The 26,981-nt window shown below is 46.3% G+C and overlaps 1 protein-coding gene across 1 annotated transcript in view; it reads left to right on the forward strand.

Annotated features, from left to right (window-relative positions):
* Positions 1-26,981, forward strand: part of DICER1 (dicer 1, ribonuclease III) — a gene marked incomplete in the record, with an annotated part of 1,877,097 nt that overhangs the window by 1,006,044 nt on the left and 844,072 nt on the right.

The following is a 26,981-nucleotide window of genomic DNA, read 5'->3' on the forward strand; positions in this document are numbered from 1 at the left end:
CCAGGTTCATCCCTAAACATGTTTGTGGTCGTGCCCAGGTTCATCCCTAAACCTGTTTGTGGTAGTGCCCAGGTTCATTCCTAAACCTGTTTGTGGTAGTGCCCAGGTTCATCCCTAAACCTGTTTGTGGTAGTGCCCAGGTTCATCCCTAAACCTGTTTGTGGTAGTGCCCAGGTTCATCGCTAAACCTGTTTGTGGTAGTGCCCAGGTTCATCCCTAAACCTGCTTGTGGTAGTGCCCAGGTTCATCCCTAAACCTGCTTGTGGTAGTGCCCAGTTTCATCCCTAAACCTGCTTGTGGTAGTGCCCGGTTCATCCCTAAACCTGTTTGTGGTACTGCCAAGGTTCATCCCTAAACCTGTTTGTGGTAGTGCCCAGGTTCATTCCTAAACCTGTTTGTGGTAGTGCCCAGGTTCATTCCTAAACCTGTTTGTGGTAGTGCCCAGGTTCATTCCTAAACCTGTTTGTGGTAGTGCCCAGGTTCATTCCTAAACCTGTTTGTGGTAGTGCCCAGGTTCATTCCTAAACCTGTTTGTGGTAGTGCCCAGGTTCATCCCTAAAGATGTTTGTGGTAGTACCCAGGTTCATCCCTAAACCTGCTTGTGGTAGGGCCCAGGTTCATCCCTAAACCTGTTTGTGGTAGTGCCCAGGTACATCCCTAAACCTGTTTGTGGTAGTGCCCAGGTTCATCCCTAAACTTGTTTGTGGTAGTGCCCAGGTTCATCCCTAAACCTGTTTGTGATGGTGCCCAGGTTCATCCCTAAACTTGTTTGTGGTAGTGCCCAGGTTCATTCCTAAACCTGTTTGTGGTAGTGCCCAGGTTCATCCCTAAACCTGTTTGTGGTAGTGCCCAGGTTCATTCCTAAACCTGTTTGTGGTAGTGCCCAGGTTCATCCCTAAACCTGTTTGTGGTAGTGCCCAGGTTCATTCCTAAACCTGTTTGTGGTAGTGCCCAGGTTCATCCCTAAACCTGTTTGTGGTAGTGCCCAGGTTCATTCCTAAACCTGTTTGTGGTAATGCCCAGGTTCATTCCTAAACCTGTTTGTGGTAGTGCCCAGGTTTATCCCTAAACCTGTTTGTGGTAGTGCCCAGGTTCATCCCTAAACCTGTTTGTGGAAGTGCCCAGGTTCATCCCTAAACCTGTTTGTGGAAGTGCCCAGGTTCCTCCCTAAACCTGTTTGTGGTAGTGCCCAGGTTCATCCCTAAACCTGTTTGTGGTAGTGCCCAGGTTCATCCCTAAACCTGTTTGTGGTAGTGCCCAGGTTCATCCCTAAACCTGTTTGTGGTAGTGCCCAGGTTCATCCCTAAACCTGTTTGTGGTAGTGCCCAGGTTCATCCCTAAACCTGTTTGTGGTAGTGCCCAGGTTCATCCCTAAACCTGTTTGTGGTAGTGCCCAGGTTCATCCCTAAACCTGTTTGTGGTAGTGCCCAGGTTCATCCCTAAACCTGTTTGTGGTAGTGCCCAGGTTCATCCCTAAACCTGTTTGTGGTAGTGCCCAGGTTCATTCCTAAACCTGCTTGTGGTAGTGCCCAGGTTCATTCCTAAACCTGTTTGTGGTAGTGCCCAGGTTCATCCCTAAACCTGTTTGTGGTAGTGCCCAGGTTCATCCCTAAACCTGTTTGTGGTAGTGCCCAGGTTCATCCCTAAACCTGTTTGTGGTAGTGCCCAGGTTCATCCCTAAACCTGTTTGTGGTAGTGCCCAGGTTCATCCCTAAACCTGTTTGTGGTAGTGCCCAGGTTCATCCCTAAACCTGTTTGTGGTAGTGCCCAGGTTCATCCCTAAACCTGTTTGTGGTAGTGCCCAGGTTCATCGCTAAACCTGTTTGTGGTAGTGCCCAGGTTCATCCCTAAACCTGCTTGTGGTAGTGCCCAGGTTCATCCCTAAACCTGTTTGTGGTAGTGCCCAGGTTAATTCCTAAACCTGTTTGTGGTAGTGCCCAGGTTCATCCCTAAACCTGTTTGTGGTAGTGCCCAGGTTCATTCCTAAACCTGTTTGTGGTAGTGCCCAGGTTCATCCCTAAACCTGTTTGTGGTAGTGCCCAGGTTCATCCCTAAACCTGTTTGTGGTAGTGCCCAGGTTCATTCCTAAACCTGTTTGTGGTAGTGCCCAGGTTCATCCCTAAACCTGTTTGTGGTAGTGCCCAGGTTCATCCCTAAACCTGTTTGTGGTAGTGCCCAGGTTCATTCCTAAACCTGTTTGTGGTAGTGCCCAGGTTCATTCCTAAACCTGTTTGTGGTAGTGCCCAGGTTCATTCCTAAACCTGTTTGTGGTAGTGCCCAGGTTCATCCCTAAACCTGTTTGTGGTAGTGCCCAGGTTCATCCCTAAACCTGTTTGTGGTAGTGCCCAGGTTCATCCCTAAACCTGTTTGTGGTAGTGCCCAGGTTCATCCCTAAACCTGTTTGTGGTAGTGCCCAGGTTCATCCCTAAACCTGTTTGTGGTAGTGCCCAGGTTCATCCCTAAACCTGTTTGTGGTAGTGCCCAGGTTCATCCCTAAACCTGTTTGTGGTAGTGCCCAGGTTCATCCCTAAACCTGTTTGTGGTAGTGCCCAGGTTCATCCCTAAACCTGTTTGTGGTAGTGCCCAGGTTCATCCTAAACCTGTTTGTGGTAGTGCCCAGGTTCATCCCTAAACCTGTTTGTGGTAGTGCCCAGGTTCATCCCTAAACCTGTTTGTGGTAGTGCCCAGGTTCATTCCTAAACCTGTTTGTGGTAGTGCCCAGGTTCATCCCTAAACCTGTTTGTGGTAGTGCCCAGGTTCATCCCTAAACCTGTTTGTGGTAGTGCCCAGGTACATCCCTAAACCTGTTTGTGGTAGTGCCCAGGTTCATCCCTAAACCTGTTTGTGGTAGTGCCCAGGTTCATCCCTAAACCTGTTTGTGGTAGTGCCCAGGTTCATCCCTAAACCTGTTTGTGGTAGTGCCCAGGTTCATCCCTAAACCTGTTTGTGGTAGTGCCCAGGTTCATCCCTAAACCTGTTTGTGGTAGTGCCCAGGTTCATCCTAAACCTGTTTGTGGTAGTGCCCAGGTTAATTCCTAAACCTGTTTGTGGTAGTGCCCAGGTTAATTCCTAAACCTGTTTGTGGTAGTGCCCAGGTAATTCCCAAACCTGTTTGTGGTAGTGCCCAGGTTCATTCCTAAACCTGTTTGTGGTAGTGCCCAGGTTCATTCCTAAACCTGTTTGTGGTAGAGCCCAGGTTCATTCCTAAACCTGTTTATGGTAGTGCCCAGGTTCATCCCTAAACCTGTTTGTGGTAGTGCCCAGGTTCATCCCTAAACCTGTTTGTGGAAGTGGTCCCAGGTTCATCCCTAAACCTGTTTGTGGTAGTGCCCAGGTTCATCCCTAAACCTGTTTGTGGTAGTGCCCAGGTTCATTCCTAAACCTGTTTGTGGTAGTGCCCAGGTTCATTCCTAAACCTGTTTGTGGTAGTGCCCAGGTTCATTCCTAAACCTGTTTGTGGTAGTGCCCAGGTTCATCCCTAAACCTGTTTGTGGTAGTGCCCAGGTTCATCCCTAAACCTGTTTGTGGTAGTGCCCAGGTTCATCCCTAAACCTGTTTGTGGTAGTGCCCAGGTTCATTCCTAAACCTGTTTGTGGTAGTGCCCAGGTTCATTCCTAAACCTGTTTGTGGTAGTGCCCAGGTTCATTCCTAAACCTGTTTGTGGTAGTGCCCAGGTTCATTCCTAAACCTGTTTGTGGTAGTGCCCAGGTTCATTCCTAAACCTGTTTGTGGTAGCGCCCAGGTTCATCCCTAAACCTGTTTGTGGTAGTACCCAGGTTCATCCCTAAACCTGTTTGTGTTAGCGTCCAGGTTCATCCCTAAACCTGTTTGTGGTAGTGCCCAGGTTCATCCCTAAACCTGTTTGTGGTAGTGCCCAGGTTCATCCCTAAACCTGTTTGTGGTAGTGCCCAGGTTCATCCCTAAACCTGTTTGTGGTAGTGCCCAGGTTCATCCCTAAACTTGTTTGTGGTAGTGCCCAGGTTCATCCCTAAACCTGTTTGTGATGGTGCCCAGGTTCATCCCTAAACTTGTTTGTGGTAGTGCCCAGGTTCATCCCTAAACCTGTTTGTGGTAGTGCCCAGGTTCATCCCTAAACCTGTTTGTGGTAGTGCCCAGGTTCATCCCTAAACCTGTTTGTGGTAGTGCCCAGGTTCATCCTAAACCTGTTTGTGGTAGTGCCCAGGTTCATCCCTAAACCTGTTTGTGGTAGTGCCCAGGTTCATCCCTAAACCTGTTTGTGGTAGTGCCCAGGTTCATCCCTAAACCTGTTTGTGGTAGTGCCCAGGTTCATTCCTAAACCTGTTTGTGGTAGTGCCCAGGTTCATTCCTAAACCTGTTTGTGGTAGTGCCCAGGTTCATCCCTAAACCTGCTTGTGGTAGTGCCCAGGTTCATCCCTAAACCTGTTTGTGGTAGTGCCCAGGTTAATTCCTAATCCTGTTTGTGGTAGTGCCCAGGTTCATCCCTAAACCTGTTTGTGGTATTGCCCAGGTTCATTCCTAAACCTGTTTGTGGTAGTGCCCAGGTTCATTCCTAAACCTGTTTGTGGTAGTGCCCAGGTTCATCCCTAAACCTGTTTGTGGTGGTGCCCAGGTTCATCCATAAACCTGTTTGTGGTAGTGCCCAGGTTCATTCCTAAACCTGTTTGTGGTAGTGCCCAGGTTCATCCCCAGTACCCAGGTTCATCCCTAAATATGTTTGTGGTAGTACCCAGGTTCATCCCTAAACCTGCTTGTGGTAGTGCCCAGGCTCATCCCTAAACCTGTTTGTGGTAGTGCCCAGGTTCATTCCTAAACCTGCTTGTGGTAGTGCCCAGGTTCTTTCCTAAACCTGCTTGTGGTAGTGCCCAAGTTAATCCCTAAACCTGCTTATGGTTGTACCCAGGTTCATCCCTATACCTGCTTGTGGTAGTGCCCAGGTTCATCCCTAAACCTGCTTGTGGTAGTGCCCAGGTTCATCCCTAAACCTGTTTGTGGTAATGCCCAGGTTCATTCCTAAACCTGTTTGTGGTAGTGCCCAGGTTCATTCCTAAACCTGCTTGTGGTAGTGCCCAGCTTCATTCCTAAACCTGCTTGTGGTAGTGCCCAGGTTCATCCCTAAACCTGTTTGTGGTAGTGCCCAGGTTCATTCCTAAACCTGTTTTTGGTAGTGCCCAGGTTCATTCCTAAACCTGTTTGTGGTAGTGCCCAGATTCATTCCTAAACCTGCTTGTGGTAGTGCCCAAGTTCATTCCTAAACCTGCTTGTGGTAGTGCCCAGGTTCATTCCTAAACCTGCTTGTGGTAGTGCCCAGGTTCATCCCTAAACCTGTTTGTGGTAGTGCCCAGGTTCATTCCTAAACCTGCTTGTGGTAGTGCCCAGGTTCATTCCTAAACCTGTTTGTGGTAGTGCCCAGGTTCATCCCTAAACCTGTTTGTGGTAGTGCCCAGTTTCATTCCTAAACCTGTTTGTGGTAGTGCCCAGGTTCATCCCTAAACATGTTTGTGGTAGTACCCAGGTTCATCCCTAAACCTGCTTGTGGTAGTGCCCAGGTTCATCCCTAAACCTGCTTGTGGTAGTGCCCAGGTTCATTCCTAAACCTGCTTGTGGTAGTGCCCAGGTTCATCCCTAAACCTGCTTGTGGTAGTGCCCAGGTTCTTTCCTAAACCTGCTTGTGGTAGTGTCCAAGTTAATCCCTAAACCTGCTAGTGGTTGTACCCAGGTTCATCCCTAAACCTGCTTGTGGTAGTGCCCAGGTTCATCCCTAAACCTGCTTGTGGTAGTGCCCAGGTTCATTCCTAAACCTGTTTGTGGTAGTGCCCAGGTTCATTCCTAAACCTACTTGTGGTAGTGCCCAGGTTCATTCCTAAACCTGCTTGTGGTAGTGCCCAAGTTCATCCCTAAACCTGTTTGTGGTAGTACCCATGTTCATCCCAAAACCTGCTTGCGGTAGTGCCCAGGTTAATTCCAAACCTGTTTGTGGTAGTGCCCAGGTTCATAAATCCTGTCACTTCATATTGCCAGACTGTGGAAATGTTTGGAGACTGGTTTTGATATTTCTTTCCTAATCCTGTTGTGGTAGTACCCAGGTTCATCCCTAAACCTGTTTGTGGTAGTGCCCAGGTTCATCCCTAAACCTGCTTGTGGTAGTGCCCCGGTTCATCCCTAAACCTGCTTGTGGTAGTGCCCAGGTTCATCCCTAAACCTGTTTGTGGTAGTGCCCAGGTTCATCCCTAAACCTGTTTGTCGTAGTGCCCAGGTTCATCCCTAAATCTGTTTGTGGTAGTGCCCAGGTTCATTCCTAAACCTGCTTGTGGTAGTGCGCAGGTTCATCCCTAAACCTGCTTGTGGTAGTGCGCAGGTTCATCCCTAAACCTGCTTGTGGTAGTGCCCAGGTTCATCCCTAAACCTGTTTGTGGTAGTGCCCAGGTTAATTCCTAAACCTGTTTGTGGTAGTGCCCAGGTTCATCCCTAAACCTGTTTGTAGTAGTGCCCAGGTTCATTCCTAAACCTGTTTGTGGTAGTGCCCAGGTTCATTCCTAAACCTGTTTGTGGTAGTGCCCAGGCTCATCCCTAAACCTGTTTGTGGAAGTGCCTAGGTTCATCTCTAAACCTGTTTGTGGTAGTGCCCAGGTTCATTCCTAAACCTGTTTGTGGTAGTGCCCAGGTTCATTCCTAAACCTCTTTGTGGTAGTGCCCAGGTTCATCCCTAGTACCCAGGTTCATCCCTAAAGATGTTTGTGGTAGTACCCAGGTTCATCCCTAAACCTGCTTGTGGTAGGGCCCAGGTTCATCCCTAAACCTGTTTGTGGTAGTGCCCAGGTTCATTCCTAAACCTGCTGATGGTAGTGCCCAGGTTCATCCCTAAACTTGCTTGTGGTAGTGCCCAGGTTCTTTCCTAAACCTGCTTGTGGTAGTGCCCAAGTTAATCCCTAAACCTGCTTGTGGTAGTACCCAGGTTCATCCCTAAACCTGCTTGTGGTAGTGCCCAGGTTCATCCCTAAACCTGCTTGTGGTAGTGCCCAGGTTCATCCCTAAACCTGTTTATGGTAGTGCCCAGGTTCATTCCTAAACCTGTTTGTGGTAGTGCCCAGGTTCATTCCTAAACCTGCTTGTGGTAGTGCCCAGGTTCATTCCTAAACCTGCTTGTGGTAGTGCCCAGGTTCATTCCTAAACCTGTTTGTGGTAGTACCCAGGTTCATCCCTAAACCTGCTTGTGGTAGTGCCCAGGTTCATTCCTAAACCTGTTTGTGGTAGTGCCCAGGTTCATAAATGCTGTCACTTCATATTGCCAGACTGTGGAAATGTTTGGAGACTGGTTTTGATATTTCTTTCCTAATCCTGTTGTGGTAGTACCCAGGTTCATCCTAAACCTGTTTGTGGTAGTGCCCAGGTTCATCCCTAAACCTGCTTGTGGTAGTGCCCCGGTTCATCCCTAAACCTGCTTGTGGTAGTGCCCAGGTTCATCCCTAAACCTGTTTGTGGTAGTGCCCAGGTTCATCCCTAAACCTGTTTGTGGTAGTGCCCAGGTTCATCCCTAAACCTGTTTGTGGTAGTGCTCAGGTTCATTCCTAAACCTGTTTGTGGTAGTGCCCAGGTTCATTCCTAAACCTGCTTGTGGTAGTGCCCAGGTTCATTCCTAAACCTGTTTGTGGTAGTGCCCAGGTTCATTCCTAAACCTGCTTGTGGTAGTACCCAGGTTCATCCCTAGACCTTCTTGTGGTAGTGCCCATGTTCATTGCTAAACCTGTTTGTGGTAGTGCCCAGGTTCAACCCTAAACTTGTTTGTGGTAGTGCCCAGGTTCATCCCTAAACCTGTTTGTGATGGTGCCCAGGTTCATCCCTAAACCTGTTTGTAGAAGTGCCAAGGTTCATCCCTAAACCTGTTTCTGGTAGTGCCCAGGTTCATCACTAAACCTGTTTGTGGTAGTGCCCAGGTTCATCCCTAAACCTGTTTGTGGTAGTGCCCAGGTTCATCCCTAAACCTGCTTGTGGTAGTGCCCAGGTTCATCCCTAAACCTGCTTGTGGTAGTGCCCAGGTTCATCCCTAAACCTGTTTGTGGTAGTGCCCAGGTTCATTCCTAGATCTGTTTGTGGTAGTGCCCAGGTTCATTCCTAGATCTGTTTGTGGTAGTGCCCAGGTTCATCCCTAAACCTGCTTGTGGTAGTGCCCAGGTTCATCCCTAAACCTGTTTGTGGTAGTGCCCAGGTTCATTCCTAAACCTGTTTGTGGTAGTGCCCAGGTTCATTCCTAAACCTGTTTGTGGTAGTGCCCAGGTTCATTCCTAAACCTGCTTATGGCAGTGCCCAGGTTCATTCCTAAACCTGCTTGTGGTAGTGCCCAGGTTCATTCCTAAACCTGTTTGTGGTAGTGCCCAGGTTCATCCCTAAACCTGTTTGTGGTAGTGCCCAGGTTCATCCCTAAACCTGTTTGTGGTAGTGCCCAGGTTCATCCCTAAACCTGTTTGTGGTAGTGCCCAGGTTCATCCCTAAACCTGTTTGTGGTAGTGCCCAGGTTCATCCCTAAACCTGTTTGTGGTAGTGCCCAGGTTCATCCCTAAACCTGCTTGTGGTAGTGCCCAGGTTCATCCCTAAACCTGCTTGTGGTAGTGCCCGGTTCATCCCTAAACCTGCTTGTGGTACTGCCCAGGTTCATCCCTAAACCTGTTTGTGGTAATGCCCAGGTTCATTCCTAGATCTCTTTGTGGTAGTGCCCAGGTTCATTCCTAGATCTGTTTGTGGTAGTGCCCAGGTTCATTCCTAAACCTGCTTTTGGTAGTGCCCAGGTTCATCCCTAAACCTGCTTGTGGTAGTGCCCAGGTTCATTCCTAAACCTGTTTGTGGTAGTGCCCAGGTTCATTCCTAAACTTGTTTGTGGTAGTGCCCAGGTTCATTCCTAAACCTGCTTGTGGTAGTTCCCAGGTTCATTCCTAAACCTGCTTGTGGTAGTGCCCAGGTTCATTCCTAAACCTGTTTGTGGTAGTGCCCAGATTCATCGTTAAACCTGTTTGTGGTAGTGCCCAGGTTCATCCCTAAACCTGTTTGTGGTAGTGCCCAGGTTCATCCCTAAACCTGTTTGTGGTAGTGCCCAGGTTCATCCCTAAACCTGTTTGTGGTAGTGCCCAGGTTCATCCCTAAACCTGTTTGTGGTAGTGCCCAGGTTCATCCCTAAACCTGTTTGTGGTAGTGCCCAGGTTCATCCCTAAACCTGTTTGTGGTAGTGCCCAGGTTCATCCCTAAACCTGCTTGTGGTAGTGCCCAGGTTCATCCCTAAACCTGCTTGTGGTAGTGCCCAGGTTCATCCCTAAACCTGTTTGTGGTAGTGCCCAGGTTCATTCCTAAACCTGTTTGTGGTAGTGCCCAGGTTCATTCCTAAACCTGTTTGTGGTAGTGCCCAGGTTCATTCCTAAACCTGCTTGTGGTAGTGCCCAGGTTCATTCCTAAACCTGCTTGTGGTAGTGCCCAGGTTCATTCCTAAACCTGTTTGTGGTAGTGCCCAGGTTCATCCCTAAACCTGTTTGTGGTAGTGCCCAGGTTCATCGCTAAACCTGTTTGTGGTAGTGCCCAGGTTCATCCCTAAACCTGCTTGTGGTAGTGCCCAGGTTCATCCCTAAACCTGCTTGTGGTAGTGCCCGGTTCATCCCTAAACCTGCTTGTGGTACTGCCCAGGTTCATCCCTAAACCTGTTTGTGGTAGTGCCCAGGTTCATTCCTAGATCTCTTTGTGGTAGTGCCCAGGTTCATTCCTAGATCTGTTTGTGGTAGTGCCCAGGTTCATTCCTAAACCTGCTTTTGGTAGTGCCCAGGTTCATCCCTAAACCTGCTTGTGGTAGTGCCCAGGTTCATTCCTAAACCTGTTTGTGGTAGTGCCCAGGTTCATTCCTAAACTTGTTTGTGGTAGTGCCCATGTTCATTCCTAAACCTGCTTGTGGTAGTTCCCAGGTTCATTCCTAAACCTGTTTGTGGTAGTGCCCAGGTTCATTCCTAAACCTGTTTGTGGTAGTGCCCAGATTCATCCCTAAACCTGTTTGTGGTAGTGCCCAGATTCATCCCTAAACCTGCTTGTGGTAGTACCCAGGTTCTTTCCTAAACCTGTTTGTGGTAGCGCCCAGGTTCATCCCTAAACCTGTTTGTGGTAGTACCCAAGTTCATCCCTAAACCTGTTTGTGTTAGTGCCCAGGTTCATCCCTAAACCTGTTTGTGGTAGTGCCCAGGTTCATCCCTAAACCTGTTTCTGGTAGTGCCCAGGTTCATCCCTAAACCTGTTTGTGGTAGTGCCCAGGTTCATCCCTAAACCTGTTTGTGGTAGTGCCCAGGTTCATCCCTAAACCTGTTTGTGGTAGTGCACAGGTTCATCCCTAAACCTGTTTGTGGTAGTGCCCAGGTTCATCCCTAAACCTGTTTGTGGTAGTGCCCAGGTTCATCCCTTAACCTGTTTGTGGTAGTGCCCGTTTTATCCCTAAACCTGTTTGTGGTAGTGCCCAGGTTCATCCCTAAACATGTTTGTGGTAGTGCCCAGGTTCATTCCTAAACCTGCTTGTGGTAGTGCCCAGGTTCATTCCTAAACCTGTTTGTGTTAGTGCCCAGGTTCATCCCTAAACCTGATTGTGGTAGTGCCCAGGTTCATCCCTAAACCTGTTTGTGGTAGTGCCCAGGTTAATTCCTAAACCTGTTTGTGGTAGTGCCCAGGTTCATCCCTAAACCTGTTTGTGGTAGTGCCCAGGTTCATTCCTAAACCTGTTTGTGGTAGTGCCCAGGTTCATTCCTAAACCTGTTTGTGGTAGTGCCCAGGTTCATCCCTAAACCTGTTTGTGGTGGTGCCCAGGTTCATCCATAAACCTGTTTGTGGTAGTGCCCAGGTTCATTCCTAAACCTGTTTGTGGTAGTGCCCAGGTTCATCCCCAGTACCCAGGTTCATCCCTAAATATGTTTGTGGTAGTACCCAGGTTCATCCCTAAACCTGCTTGTGGTAGTGCCCAGGCTCATCCCTAAACCTGTTTGTGGTAGTGCCCAGGTTCATTCCTAAACCTGCTTGTGGTAGTGCCCAGGTTCTTTCCTAAACCTGCTTGTGATAGTGCCCAAGTTAATCCCTAAACCTGCTTATGGTTGTACCCAGGTTCATCCCTATACCTGCTTGTGGTAGTGCCCAGGTTCATCCCTAAACCTGCTTGTGGTAGTGCCCAGGTTCATCCCTAAACCTGTTTGTGGTAATGCCCAGGTTCATTCCTAAACCTGTTTGTGGTAGTGCCCAGGTTCATTCCTAAACCTGCTTGTGGTAGTGCCCAGGTTCATTCCTAAACCTGCTTGTGGTAGTGCCCAGGTTCATCCCTAAACCTGTTTGTGGTAGTGCCCAGGTTCATTCCTAAACCTGTTTTTGGTAGTGCCCAGGTTCATTCCTAAACCTGTTTGTGGTAGTGCCCAGATTCATTCCTAATCCTGCTTGTGGTAGTGCCCAAGTTCATTCCTAAACCTGCTTGTGGTAGTGCCCAGGTTCATCCCTAAACCTGTTTGTGGTAGTACCCAGGTTCATCCCTAAACCTGCTTGCGGTAGTGCCCAGGTTAATTCTAAACCTGTTTGTGGTAGTGCCCAGGTTCATAAATGCTGTCACTTCATATTGCCAGACTGTTGAAATGTTTGGAGACTGGTTTTGATATTTCTTTCCTAATCCTGTTGTGGTAGTACCCAGGTTCATCCCTAAACCTGTTTGTGGTAGTGCCCAGGTTCATTCCTAAACCTGTTTGTGGTATTGCCCAGGGTCATTCCTAAACCTGTTTGTGGTAGTGTCCAGGTTCATTCCTAAACCTGTTTGTGGTAGTGCCCAGGTTCATCCCTAAACCTGTTTGTGGTAGTGCCCAGGTTCATTCCTAAACCTGTTTGTGGTAGTGCCCAGGTTCATTCCTAAACCTATTTGTGGTAGTGCCCAAGTTCATCCCTAGTACCCAGGTTCATCCCTAAACATGTTTGTGGTAGTACCCAGGTTTATCCCTAAACCTGCTTGTGGTAGTGCCCAGGTTCATTCCTAAACCTGTTTGTGGTAGTGCCCAGGTTCATTCCTAAACCTGTTTGTGGTAGTGCCCAGGTTCATCCCTAAACCTGTTTGTGGTAGTGCCCAGGTTCATCCCTAAACCTGTTTGTGGTAGTGCCCAGGTTCATCCCTAAACCTGTTTGTGGTAGTGCCCAGGTTCATCCCTAAACCTGTTTGTGGTAGTGCCCAGGTTCATCCCTAAACCTGTTTGTGGTAGTGCCCAGGTTCATCCCTAAACCTGTTTGTGGTAGGGCCCAGGTTCATGCCTAAACCTGTTTGTGAGAGTGCCCAGGTTCATGCCTAAACCTGTTTGTGGTAATGCCCAGGTTCATTCCTATACCTGTTTGTGGTAGTGCCCAGGTTCATCCCTAAACCTGCTTGTGGTAGTGCCCAGGTTCATCCCTAAACCTGCTTGTGGTAGTGCCCAGGTTCATCCCTAAACCTGCTTGTGGTAGTGCCCAGGTTGATCCCTAAACCTGTTTGTGGTAGTGCCCAGGTTCCTTCCTAAACCTGTTTGTGGTATTGCCCAGGGTCATTCCTAAACCCCCAGGGTCATTCCTAAACCTGTTTGTGGTAGTGTCCAGGTTCATTCCTAAACCTGTTTGTGGTAGTGCCCAGGTTCATCCCTAAACCTTTTTGTGGTAGTGCCCAGGTTCATTCCTAAACCTGTTTGTGGTAGTGCCCAGGTTCATTCCTAAACCTATTTGTGGTAGTGCCCAAGTTCATCCCTAGTACCCAGGTTCATCCCTAAACATGTTTGTGGTAGTACCCAGGTTTATCCCTAAACCTGCTTGTGGTAGTGCCCAGGTTCATCCCTAAACCTGTTTGTGGTAGTGCCCAGGTTCATTCCTAAACCTGTTTGTGGTAGTTCCCAGGTTCATCCCTAAACCTGTTTGTGGTAGTGCCCAGGTTCATTCCTAAACCTGTTTGTGGTAGTGCCCAGGTTCATTCCTAAACCTGTTTGTGGTAGTGCCCAGGTTCATCCCTAAACCTGTTTGTGGTAGTGCCCAGGTTCATCCCTAAACCTGTTTGTGGTAGTGCCCAGGTTCATCCCTAAACCTGTTTGTGGTAGTGCCCAGGTTCATCCCTAAACCTGTTTGTGATAGTGCCCAGGTTCATGCCTAAACCTGTTTGTGAGAGTGCCCAGGTTCATTCCTAAACCTGTTTGTGGTAATGCCCAGGTTCATTCCTATACCTGTTTGTGGTAGTGCCCAGGTTCATCCCTAAACCTGCTTGTGGTAGTGCCCAGGTTCATCCCTAAACCTGCTTGTGGTAGTGCCCAGGTTCATCCCTAAACCTGTTTGTGGTAGTGCCCAGGTTCCTTCCTAAACCTGTTTGTGGTATTGCCCAGGGTCATTCCTAAACCTGTTTGTGGTAGTGTCCAGGTTCATTCCTAAACCTGTTTGTGGTAGTGCCCAGGTTCATCCCTAAACCTGTTTGTGGTAGTGCCCAGGTTCATTCCTAAACCTGTTTGTGGTAGTGCCCAGGTTCATTCCTAAACCTATTTGTGGTAGTGCCCAAGTTCATCCCTAGTACCCAGGTTCATCCCTAAACATGTTTGTGGTAGTACCCAGGTTTATCCCTAAACCTGCTTGTGGTAGTGCCCAGGTTCATCCCTAAACCTGTTTGTGGTAGTGCCCAGGTTCATTCCTAAACCTGTTTGTGGTAGTTCCCACTTTCATCCCTAAACCTGTTTGTGGTACTTCCCAGGTTCATCCCTAAACCTGTTTGTGGTAGTGCCCAGGTTCATTCCTAAACCTGCTTGTGGTAGTGCCCAGGTTCATTCCTAAACCTGCTTGTGGTAGTGCCCAGGTTCATCCCTAAACCTGTTTGTGGTAGTGCCCAGGTTCATCCCTAAACCTGTTTGTGGTAGTGCCCAGGTTCATCCCTAAACCTGTTTGTGGTAGTGCCCAGGTTCATCCCTAAACCTGTTTGTGGTAGTGCCCAGGTTCATGCCTAAACCTGTTTGTGAGAGTGCCCAGGTTCATGCCTAAACCTGTTTGTGGTAATGCCCAGGTTCATTCCTATACCTGTTTGTGGTAGTGCCCAGGTTCATCCCTAAACCTGCTTGTGGTAGTGCCCAGGTTCATCCCTAAACCTGCTTGTGGTAGTGCCCAGGTTCATCCCTAAACCTGTTTGTGGTAGTGCCCAGGTTCCTTCCTAAACCTGTTTGTGGTAGTGCCCAGGTTCATTCCTAAACCTGTTTGTGGTAGTGCCCAGGTTCATTCCTAAACCTGTTTGTGTTAGTGCCCAGGTTCATTCCTAAACCTGTTTGTGTTAGTGCCCAGGTTCATCCCTAAACCTGTTTGTGTTAGTGCCCAGGTTCATCCCTAAACCTGTTTGTGGTAGTGCCCAGGTTCATTCCTAAACCTATTTGTGGTAGTGCCCAGGTTCATTCCTAAACCTGTTTGTGGTGGTACCCAGGTTCATCCCTAAACTTGTTTGTGGTAGTACCCCGGTTCATCCCTAAACCTGTTTGTGGTAGTACCCAGGTTCATCCCTAAACCTGCTTGTGGTAGTGCCCAGGTTTATCCCTAAACCTGTTTGTGGTAGTGCCCAGGTTCATCCCTAAACCTGTTTATGGTAGTGCCCAGGTTCATCCCTAAACCTGTTTGTGGTAGTGCCCAGGTTCATCCCTAAACCTGTTTGTGGTAGTGCCCAGGTTCATCCCTAGACCTGTTTGTGTTAGTGCCCAGGTTCATTCCTAAACCTGTTTGTGGTAGTGCCCAGGTTCATCCCTAAACCTGTTTGTGGTAGTTCCCAGGTTCATCCCTAAACCTGTTTGTGATAGTGCCCAGGTTCATCCTTAAACCTGTTTGTGGTAGTACCCAGGTTCATCCCTAAACCTGTTTGTGGTAGTGCCCAGGTTCATTCCTAAACCTGTTTGTGGTAGTGCCCAGGTTCATCCCTAAACCTGTTTGTGGTAGTGCCCAGCTTCATCCCTAAACCTGTGTGTGGTAGTGCCCAGGTTCGTTCCTAAACCTGTTTGTGGTAGTGCCCAGGTTCATCCCTAAACCTGATTGTGGTAGTGCCCAGGTTCATAAATGTTGTCGCTTCACAACCTTTTTCCTTTTCTTCCTCAGTGAAGTTTCTTCGTAACACTAGATGTAAAAGTTAGTTATCTCATCTCTATTCATCCAGACTTTTCAGGCGTTTCTTAGATTGCATGTCACTGGATCATATTATCAGTTTTGTATCTTACTATTTGGGCTATCCACTTTTCCAAGAGTGTTTACAAAGTGTTATAGCTCACTGCAGGCTACAGGGTATCCACATTTTCCATATTTACATGCTAATCTTTGCAGAGTCTTTTTCAAAGCATCAGGAGTCTCTGTCTTGGGTGAGAGATCTCTTCACAAACTGGGGTTGCAACAAAAAATTCAAAAGTCTTTTTTAACTCCTTCTCACAGGGTTGTGTTCCTGGGGTGTCGGATTAAGTTCAAAGAGCTTTTCTTCCGTAGGATTTTTCCATATATAGATGGCTTGCTTTTCTCTGCAGAGTCACCACAAAGGACCTGTGCTGGTAACAACACATCAGGGAGTGTTGCAATCAACTCTGGAGCCCCCCAGGGTTGTGTGCTGAGTCCTGTACTGTTCACAATCTTTACCCATGACTGCGCTGCGAAAGCTAGTAACAACACCATATTCGCAGTTGACATCACAGTGTTGGGACTCGTAATTGATGATGAAGAGAGTGGGTATAGGAATGAGGTCAACTCCCTGATTGATTGGTGCAATAAAAACAATTTGAACCTCAATGTCAATAAAACAAAGGAAATTATTATTGACTTCAGAAAGAGCTCTGCCATGCACCTGCCCCTTAAGATTAATGGTGAAGACGTGGAGAGAGTCCAAACTACAAAGTTCCTGGAGGTACATATGTCAGAGGATCTTTCTTGGCGTTCATAAACAGGCCGGCTAATTAAAGCCCACCAGTGACTACACTTCCTAAGAAGGCTGAGAAAAGCAAAACTCTCTATGAATGCTCTAAATACCTTATACAGAGCAGCCATCAAGAGCGTTATCAGTAGCTGCACCATGTGCTTCGGTAACAGCACAATGGCCGAAAGGGAAAAGCAGCGAAGAATAATAAAATCACACAAAGGATTTTGGGCATTAGTCTTCCTATCGTACAGGAGTTGTTTGAAATGAGATGTTTAAAGAGGTCCCGCAAAATACTGATGGACACTTCTTGTTCAGCGTACGGTTGGTTCACTAAACTTGGTTCTGGTAGAAGGTTATGGAGTATCCACTGCAGGGCTTCCAGATTCATCAACAGTCTTTATCCAACTGCAATAACTCATTAATGCAGATGTAAATATGGATGTGTCAAAAGTATATTAGATTCTTATGCTCTCTTTTTTTCCATATAGTAATTCTATTTATCGTATACTAAAATTAATTTATTCTCATTCAAGTGCAATTCCAATCACTTCCTTATGTACAGTATCACCCAATCTCACCTCTGTGTATAGTGTACTTCTCTTTTCATGTGTTCATCATCTAGTAGTCAGTGTTTTCCAGTATATATAAATAGTGTATAAGCATGTGCGTCAGCTACCTAGATATTTACTTTCGTACTGTAGTTATTGTTTATTTTGTAATACCTATCATGTCTGTCTTTTTGTGTTTGTTTTCTCCTGTAAAAGAGCTGACACTTGAAATTACATTTAGGTAGCACTTGTGTTTCCTAAATGACAATAAAGTGTCTTTGAATCTTTCAGTCTTTTTCGAAGTGTCATGAATCAGTAACTTGAATGAGAAATCTCTTACATAAGCTTGGATTCCAAGAGAACATTCAAAATTCTTGTTTGACTCCTCAACAGATAGGATTGTTTTCCGGGGTTATCAGCTAAGACATCTCAGTTCAAGGGTCTTTTCTTCATGGGGGAAAAGTAGATCTGTATATAGATCCATTTCAAAACGTTTTCTATTCAGGCTTTGTGTCATGGCATCATATTGTCATGATACCTCTGGCAAGACTGGAATCTGAAGTGTCTTTGGTCCTAGTACCAGTATCCTTTGACTTTTCAAATCCTAGTGCTGAGGTTTGTCATAAGGGAAAAATGCTTGCTGGTGACAGCAAATATCCTTAAATCCAGTTCTTCCATTCACCCTCCGTGTTCCAAAGCAGTCAGTCACCACAGACACCTTGGACTTTGATTGGGGAGGAGCTTCAGGTGGGATGAAAGTTTGAGGTGTTTGGGACACCAAGGACAGATGCAAGCACATAAATATAAAAGGGGTGCTTGCCCTGATCAGGGCACTCAATTCTCTGCATCATCTTTGGTCCTCGGGACCTCTTCAAGTTGTTACAGACAATGCAACAGTCATGTGGTACATCAACAAACATGGGAGAACTAGGTCTTACCCCCTTGCAGACTAGCCATTTTAGCTTGACCTATAGACTCACAGCATAATCTCATGCTACAGGCATCCTACATTTCATCAGAGCAAAACACTGTGGCAGACAAACTGAAGTGGACAAGGGCAGACCCTCGTGAATGGAAACTAGATCAGAGGGGTCTTCCAAAATTTGATCCAGCTCTACGGAGGTCCTCAAGTAGACCTATTTGCCTCCTTTCTGAACAGACAGCTGGGAATAATCTACTCCAGGACTGCAAGCAAGAAGGCTTGAAAGACAGATGCCTTTTCTTTTCCACCATATCAACGATATACAGGGTACTTCTGAAAGTTGAGCAGAAATCCAGCAAGATCATTGTGGTGACTCCCTTCTGGCCCAGGCAACAGTGGATGTTCTTAGTGTTTCACTGTTGCAGTCATCATACATGGGTTATCCTGGCAGGGGTAGCCCTCAGTCGGCCCGAATACCAGAGGCTTAGTATTTCTGTGTCAGTTGCTGTCGTTCCAGGACTGACATCAGGTCATCAGTGGTATAAAATCAGGCAGCCGGCCGACGCCATTACATCAGTCTTTCTTGTCAAGGAGCCTGAAGCAGAAGCAGTTCACACGAGTGCCGGTCGGTTGCTACCTGAATTTTCGTTTCCAAGTTGAAGTTGAAGTTTTCTAAAGCAAAGTACCCCGTTTGGGGATCCTTTTTTCTTGCACTAACAGATGTCAGAAAAAGTTAACAATTGTCTCACCTGTGGAAAGCAAATACCACACCAAGATTTCCATTCTTACTGCGTCACCTGTTTAAGTCCTTGCTGTCGGGTTTTTGCTTTGTTCAACGCCAGAACTATATGTAGTTGGGCCCTTATTGTAGCTAAATATTTTTGCTTTCTATATTCTGAAATGGCTTTGGTAAGCCATCTGACTACCGATCTTCTGAAAAAAACATAAGGATAAAGACATACCACACAGGTCCAAAACTGCTGACGACGCTTCCGTTAAGCTAATTGCCAGTTCGCCGATCTTGAGTGAGGCACTTTCTCTGCCCCTGATGCCCACTTCTGTGGATTCGTAGGCTGCTACCGAGACCCATTCGGAGTCTGGTATGCCTCGGGACTCTTCTTTGACTAAGGATTTTGCGGATGTCTGTACCCTGGATGGGTCCAGAGCTGCTGAGCAGTCACCGGCTTCCAAGGAAGTTCTTTGCACTACCGATACCTGACACAAACCTACAACTTTTGTGTCTTCATTTCTTTCTAAAACTACAGAGTTTCTAAGGCCCAGGGTACAAACTACACCTAAAAAAATTACCCAAGCTCAAGCACCTGCTTCCATGCCTCAATCTTAAATGCTTAAAATGGTGGAAGACATTATGCTTATTAGGGAAAGCCAACCTACCCCTTCCAAAAGAAAAAAAGATTTGTCCCTGACAGTTGTATCTGACCAGGAGTCCGATGACTCTTAAGGTTTCTGAATATGAAGACATGCAACCCTTGTCTGCTTATGAGGCTTCAGATGCAGAGGAATCCATTCCTGCTGCCTATCCTCCAGAGAATTTTTCATTTGGTGAAACCCTACATACTTTAAGGGAGTATTTCCAATGGGAATGTCAGGACTATCCTCAGTCCAAAGAGAGACTCAGGGAATTCTTAGATTTACCACAACATAGACCTTTAGCCATTCCTCCTGTCCTGGATGATGTCTTTATGGAATCCAGTTTAACTCCTGACACTCTCCCACCTGCTCCCAGGAAACCTGACAGGTATTAGTGTCCCTGACTCGCACAGATATCTTTTCACAAATCCTACTGCTGACCCAGAGGTCATCTCCCAAGGACTTGATGGAGTAAAAGCAACCACAGCTAGGAATCCCACCCCCTCTGACAAGGATTCCCGAGCTTTAGACAGATGGGGTAAAAAAGTATACACCTCTGCAACTCTTGCCATTAGAGCACTAAATTGTCAGTTCCACATGCTGAAATACCAGCAACATACAGTGGAACTCCTTCAACAAAAAAATCTACCTTTCCAGCTTGTGCAGAAAATAAAGAATTACAGGAGCTTATGCATTCTGCAAGCCAAGTTACTAAACACACCTTGCTTATGTGGCTTTGACGCCCTAGAAGCATCCTACAGGGCAGCAGTCACAGGTTCTGTACTTAGAAGGCATGCTTGGCTTTAAGGAACAGACCTTGCCAGACCATGTCAAATCAAAACTATTGGACACACCATTGAACAAAGGCAATTCCCTTCCCTTTGGATTATCCACTGCTCCCAGAGTTTTCACAAAATGCCTTGCTCCAGCCATTGCTTTTTGCAGGCAAAGGAATATTCAAATTTACCCCTACTTAGATGATTGCCTGATTCAGGCAGACAGTCAGGAAAAGCTGTTTCAGCACCTGACCTTTTGAAAAGGAACTACTGACCTCCCTGGGGTATGCTATAATCGAAAACAAATCCAAACTAGTCCCCACTCAAAAAAATGTATTCCTGGGAGCAAGCATGGACACAGCATCCCAGATGGCATTCCTTACTCCATAAAAACAAGCCTGTCTGACAAGCTACTTCCCTCAACTAGCCACCAGAACCCAGTTATCCACAAGGAAAATCCTGCAAGCTCTAGGGTTCATAGCATCCTGCATTCTACTCATTCCATGTGGCAGACTGCATATGAGGAAACTTCATTGGTACCTAAAAAGCCTTTGGTGTGGATGCTTTCAGGACCTGGAAAACTATCATACCTATGATAACTTGTCTAAGGAAAGATTTTCTTTGGTGGGCAGCAGCATGCAACCACAACAAGGACCTTCCCTTTTTCACAACCCCACACCACCCAGACCCTAGCCACAGACGCATCAGATTATGGCTGGAGTGCACACCTGGACGGCAGGTGCATTCAGGGCCATTGGAGCCCAAATCAAATCCATCTGCACATCAGTCAAAAAGAGATGCTTGCTGTTCAGCATGCTCTGACAGCTTTCAGACCCCTACTCTCCCCAGGGCCTCTACCGATCAAAACAGACAACACCACGGTGATGTGGTACATTAATAAGCAGGGAGAAACTCGCTCTTATCCCCTCTTCAGGCTAGCCATGACCCTTTGGCACCTGGCTTCAGCCATGCAAATTCACCTGCTAGCACAATTCCTGCCAGGCTCCCAATGTGGCAGACAACTTAAGCAGAAACCTCCTAGAGCCACACGAGTGGCAGCTAGACCACAGCACCTTCAACCTTGTAACCCAGAAGTGGTACACCCCGAAGGTGGACCTCTTTGCCTCTCAGAACAATCACCAGCTCAGCAAATTCTGCACCAGGGAACCTCACAGCAAGGCCTGGAAAGTGGATGCCCTATCCTTCCAATGGGTATACCTCTCGATCTGTGCATTTCCCCCTCTACCTCTACTTACAGGGGTACTACTCAAAATAAGGGAGGAAGAACCAAGAGCAGTCTTGACTGGCCACACCAGCAATGGTACCCACTTCTGCGAAGTCTGTCACCCCTGCCTCCATGGCACCTACCTCGGATCCCAACTCTCCTGACCCAGCAGAATGGAGAATTCATGCATCCACAATTGCAAACCCTGAACCTGGCACTCTGGCGTATTCCCTGACCTCTCTTCCAGTTGCCAGCCTAAGCAAGCAAGTCCTGGACATTGTACGTGAGGCCAGATGCTCCAGCACTAGAAAATCCTATGTTGACAAGTGGAAAAGGTATTGCACCTGGATCCAGGCTAAAGGAGTTGAAGCAGCACAGCCCACCCTACGTCTCATCCTGGATTAACTAGCAGACCTATTCACAGGGGCCTGTCATTCTCTTCTATTAAAATTCATGCCTCTGCTATCTCTGCTCATTATAGCACAGAGCCACCTCTCTTTTCTCACCCTCTCACCAAACAGATGTTCTTCGTGTTTCACTGTTGCAGTCATTACATTTGGATTATCCTGCTGGCAGATTGCCCTAAGTCGGCCTGAATTCCAAAGTCTAGGGTCCTGCGTTGGCTGCTGTCGCCTCTTCCCTGACGTCAGGTTGTCAGGGGTATAAAAGATGCAGCCGGCGCCATTTTCTTCAGTCTGTCTTGCCGCGCAGTGCCCGAAGCAGAAGCAGTTCGCAAGTGCCGGTTGGCCGACTCCTGAGATTTTCATGTTCGAATTTCAGATCCAAAGTCTTCATTAAAAGCTAAGTACCCCATTGGGGAAACCTTTTTCTTGCTCCAGACCGATGTCAGAAAAAGTTAATAGTTGTATTTCTTGTGGGAAGCAAATACCGCATAAGGACTTTCATTCTTACTGTATACCTTGCCTAGGCCCTGACCACAACATTGCTAGTTGTCGGTTTTGTGCTAGATTTAACCAACGCACTATTAAGCTTCGGTACGATTTTGCATTAAGCTATTTTGGGCGAAGATTTAATTATACAATGTCGTCGGATAGCCATCCGACTACCGGAGTTCACAAAAAATGCAAGGATAAAGATAAAGACAGGCAACCAAGGTCCAAAACCAATTTGCTTCTTCTAAGCAAGTCGCCAGTTTGGCAGTCCTCCTCAGTGAGGCATTTTCGCAGCCCCTGATGCCCGCTACTTTGGAGTTGCAGGCCACTACCGACTCCCACGTGGAGTCGGCCAGGCCACAGGAAACTCAAAGTATTGGAGCCTCTAGATCAATCCCTCAGATGGGTCCGGAGCCGCTGAGCAGGCATCGGCTTCTGAGGGTGTATTCAGACCTAAACAATTGTATATTAAACTGACTGCAAAGACAAATAATACAACACCTTTAAGGACAAAGAAGCAAGTCCAACAGTCTCAGGGACAGGCCTCCATGCCCAAAAAACTGATGCTCAAAATGGCCGAAGACTTAATTACTTTGATTAGGGGTTCAAATCCCCCTCCCGATAAGAGGTCTAGACAAGAGATGGACTACGAATCTTCAGATCAGGTTTCCATTTCTTCTGATTCCTCTTCTGAGCAGGAATATCCTCTTCCTCTGTATGAGGATTCTGATGCTGAGGGATCAATTCCTTCAGCTTCTCCTCCTGAGGACTACTCTTTTGGGGAAACCTTGCATTCCATGCGGGAGCACTTCCACTGGGAGAGCCAGGATTTTTCAGAATCTAAGAAAAGGCTCAGAGACTTCCTTTTACTTCCACAAGACAGGCCTCTAGCTATTCCACCTGTGTTGGACATTGTTGATGATGTGTTTTCGGAGTCTAGTCTGTCCCCTGACTCCTTACCTCCAGCTCCTGTTAAGCCGGATAGATACTACAGGGTCTCTGACTCTCACAAATTCTTGTTCAAAAAACCCTACTGCAGACCCAGAAACTATTTCTCAGGGTCCAAAAGGGGTCAAGGCTTCTACTGCAAAAAAACCCTACCCCCTCTGATAGGGATTCTAGGGCTCTAGATAGGTGGGGAAAAAAGATTTACACATCTGCTACTTTGGTTATAAGGGCCTTAAATTGCCAGTTTCGTATGCTCAAATATCAGTAATATTTAATGACACAACTTAAACAGAAAATGATGGCAAATTCTGAATGTGCAGAAAACAAAGAATTACAGGATTTAATGCATGCAGCTGAACAAGTTGGAAAGCATACTTTGCAATGTGGTTATGATTCTCTGGAGGCCTCCTGCAGGGCTGCTGTTACGGGTTCTGTCATGAGGAGGCATGCTTGGTTAAAAGAACAAAATCTGCCTGACCGTGTTAAAGCAAAATTATTAGATGCTCCTTTATAACATTATACCTTGTTTGGTGTTAAGGCAGAAGAGGTGTCAAAGAAAATGGAAGATAAAGCCAAATCTATGCAAACGGTCAAGGATTTCTTACAGGTACAGCCACCTAGCTTTAGCAGGCACTGGCCTACTAAGAATTGGTCCTTTCCAGTCTCAGACATACCCCAAAGGGGCAGATCCCGACGCCCTAGAGGCAGATCACAGCCGCAAGGATCCTACAGGTCTAAACAGTGGAATACCTCTACCTCTAAAGGTGGAGAGGACAAATCGCAACAATACAGGAGACATGTCCCAATGACTTCCCCCTGCCTGCACCAAGCACTTATATTCTGGCAGCACCCTTAGGGGGAAAACTAGCACTTTTTTCTCAAAGTTGGCACATTATAACCCAGGACAAATCATTTTTCATGTTAACAGGGTCTTCCTCAGGACTACCCAACTTTCATGCCTAAAGTGGTGTCCATTGTGGCTCTCCACCAATATATTCATTTGCCGACATTTTTCCCTAACCCTCAAAAGAAGGTGGAAAGCATTCTGCATTCTCTAGATGTGCACAGAGAGCTCAGGTTCTACCTGGATAGGACTAAATCTTTTAGGAAAACTGACCAATTGCTAGTCAGCTTTGCAGCAGAGGCAGAGGCCAATGCCATATCCAAACAAACAATCTTCAGATGGATAGCACACTTTATCCATTTCTGCTACAAATACCATGGGAAACTGCCCCCTAAGGGGGTCAGGACACATTCCACCAGGGCAACCACCACCTCTGCAGCTTTTCTCAGAGGGGTCCCTACCAGGGACATCCTCGAGGCTGCAACATGGAGTTCTGTACATACCTTCACCAAGCATTACTACCTGCCTATCTTTTCCAAATCCAGGGCAGGCTTTGCAACCGCAGTCCTGCAGGGCATTCTAGCCAGCCCCAACTCTTCTTGACTGCTTCCACCTTTTTCTTCAGGTTTGGGAATCAACCCAAGTGTGATTAACTGCAACAGTGAAACCTGAAGAACATAGTACAGTTGTGCTCACTTACTATAAATGTAGATGTTTGAGTGTATTCACTGCTGCAGTCCTGGTTTCCCACCCTCCATCCCCTTTGTCTCTCTCTTCCTCACTCCTTACAGGGATTTTTGGTATTTACTTTCTACTTGTGGTGTTCTTCCACCATAACCTGGCTCCCTCTTTGGAGGCTCCTGAAATTTGGGGCAAGAAAAACTGATGTAATGGCGTCAGCTGCCTGATTTTTTACTACTGATGACCTGACGTCAATCCTGGAGTGACAGCAACCGACACAGAAATACTAAGCTTCTGGTATTTGGGCTGACTGAGGGCTATCCCTGGCAGGATAACCCAAGTGTGATGACTGCTACAGTGAATACACTTGAACATCTACATTTATGGTAAGTGTACACAACTGTACTTTCTCTCTTCTTTTGGAATTGGCCAGAGGTACTTACCACAGTCTTTCTTACAGACAGGAACAGGGGTGCTTGCTACACCCTCACACCAGTCAACTTCAGCTGATTGCCTGGATGATGGAATCTTAATTCCTTTTAGGCATCTGTTTACTGAGGATGTGCAGCAGTTACTAATGGAAGTAAAAAAGCCTGCTACTAGAAAGCCTTGTATAAGCAAATAGAAAGGGTTTTCTAGTTGGTGCCAACAATATAACCAGCACCCATTCAGGTCTAAGTTGTTCTCTGGTTTTATATTATTTGTGTGAATTACTATACCATGGCTTTTATTACTCCTCCCTCATAGTTCATTAATCAGCCATTTCAACATGTCTGCCAATGAGTCCTCCTCTTTCAATGCATTCTCATATCAAAATATTTTTGAAAGGGAGTTTGCTTAAGAGGCTTCCAAGAAAATCAGTGGACCCTCCTTGGTACCTTAATTTTGTGTTAGAGAAGTTAGCACTTTCTCCATTTGAACCTGTTTACCTGGCTGACTTGAATTTCTTAACATGGAAAAGTGATTGCTCTGACCTCTGTAAAATGGGTATCTTAGTTGCAAGGTGTTATGGCGAGTTGACAGTGTCCCATTTTGCACAGGGAACGTTTCTTTGAGAAGTGATCCTTTTATGTGTACAGTGGTGTCCGAGTTTACTGTAAGCCAAACTATCCATTTTTCCTTTTTCTTTCTTGAACCAAAAATAAGTAAGAAGAGATACCCCATACGTTGGATGTCCACAGACAACTGAGGGCACTTTCTTGACCGAATTAAATCTTTCAGCTCTTTGGATCAGTTTGTTCATTTTTTGTGAAGGTAAGAAGGGACAGCCTGTATCAAAGGAGACTATTTCCAACTGGTTGTCCAAGGCTATTACCTTTTGTTATACTCAACACAACAAAAGTATTCAGTCAAGGTCAAGGCCCACTCTACCATGCCCTTGGCTTCGTCTATGGCTTTTTGAAGGGCTTGTGTTCTAGAAGTGTTATAGAAGCTGCGTCTTGGTCCAATGTACATACTTTTACAAAGCACTATAAACTTGATTCATTTTCTAGGTCTAGATTAGGCTCTTCTAGGTTCCTGGACTCTTCTCTTCCCCTCTCTCTAATGTAGTAAGCTAGGGTTATATACCCATATAGCTAAGGCTACTGCACCATTTTATCAGTATGATGGACACAGTACAGTAAACTTACCATAACAGTAGATGTTTGAGTGATCACTACTGCATTAGCTGCTCTCTCCACCTCCTAGTATTTTGGTGCATTTATGCAGGGGCGTGAATACATATTTTTTTTGTTCCTAGCATTGTTCTTTCTGGGTTCAGCCTTCCTCTCTCTGTTGGCATGAAAGCTTTGAAGACTTGGCACTTAAACCTGTCTTTTTAGTCAGCTCAGTTCAGACTGACAATTTGGGCCCATGTAAGGTGTCATTCGTCTCACTTGTTTTGTTAGGATGGAATAGAATTAACCAGCTTAGGTTAAGTTCAGTCAGCTTTACTACGTACAAGCACATTAGGAAACGAGGTAAATAACTGACAACATTTACAAGTGGCGATATATTAAATTCGTACTACGGCAACTGGCATATAAATGAGGTTTGAATAGTCTAGCAGTCACTGGATGTGTAAATTGGCTGCTGTTGTTAATAGAGTTGCAAGTTTTACGGTTCCCACAAGAATAGGTGCCAGTCTTCTGAGAGGAAAAAGGAAATAAGATGTGGGGTTAAACACAATGCACTTTTACTACATATTAATGTCAATTCTGGACATGAGTTTGTTTTTATGGTGCTACAAACGCAATTTCCAAGTTTAAGGGGTGGGGTTCTATGTAATCTAACAGAGTCGAATGTAACAAAATGGATTGCAGAATTGAGGGCGGATACCTTCCTTGGACTAAATGACGTCTTACCACTCAAACCTGTGTTGAAGGGGCATAGGCCCTTCTTTTGATTTTGATTGGCTACAGCTGATTTTTAATTTTAGATTTTTAATTTTAGAAACGCTTTTATGGTTTTAGATTTGATGAAGGGCCTCGGCCTGAAAGAGCAAATCTTCCTTGTTTTTATTTACTTATTAAAGTGTTAATTCACTTTGCTGTGGTGGGTCTGGTTTGGTTGTTTTTCGCTTTGGCTGTTTTTTTTTTTTTTTTTTTTTTGCAAGCTCAGACCTTTAGTGCTGGTTGAATTACTTTTTGTTGCAGACTTTTAATGTTCTTGAGACAGGATAGAGAAAAGGAAAATCAGGTACTTTTCTTTAGTTTTGCAGAACGTACCAGATTATCATTTTATTTTTCTTTGTGCCATCTCCCTCATTCGTTTGAGGTCTTCAGTTTTGTACATTTATTTAAAAAAAAAAAAAAAGTAAAAATTTTATGGAGTATACTAATGGAAAAACGTCTGGGCAACCTGACCTTTTTCCCTTGGTATGTTTTCGGATTTACAACGGGCACGC

The sequence above is a fragment of the Protopterus annectens genome, chromosome 6.part0 (genome assembly GCF_019279795.1).
Source record: "Protopterus annectens isolate FY-2018-M chromosome 6.part0, PAN1.0, whole genome shotgun sequence".
Taxonomy (NCBI): Eukaryota; Metazoa; Chordata; order Ceratodontiformes; family Protopteridae; genus Protopterus; species Protopterus annectens.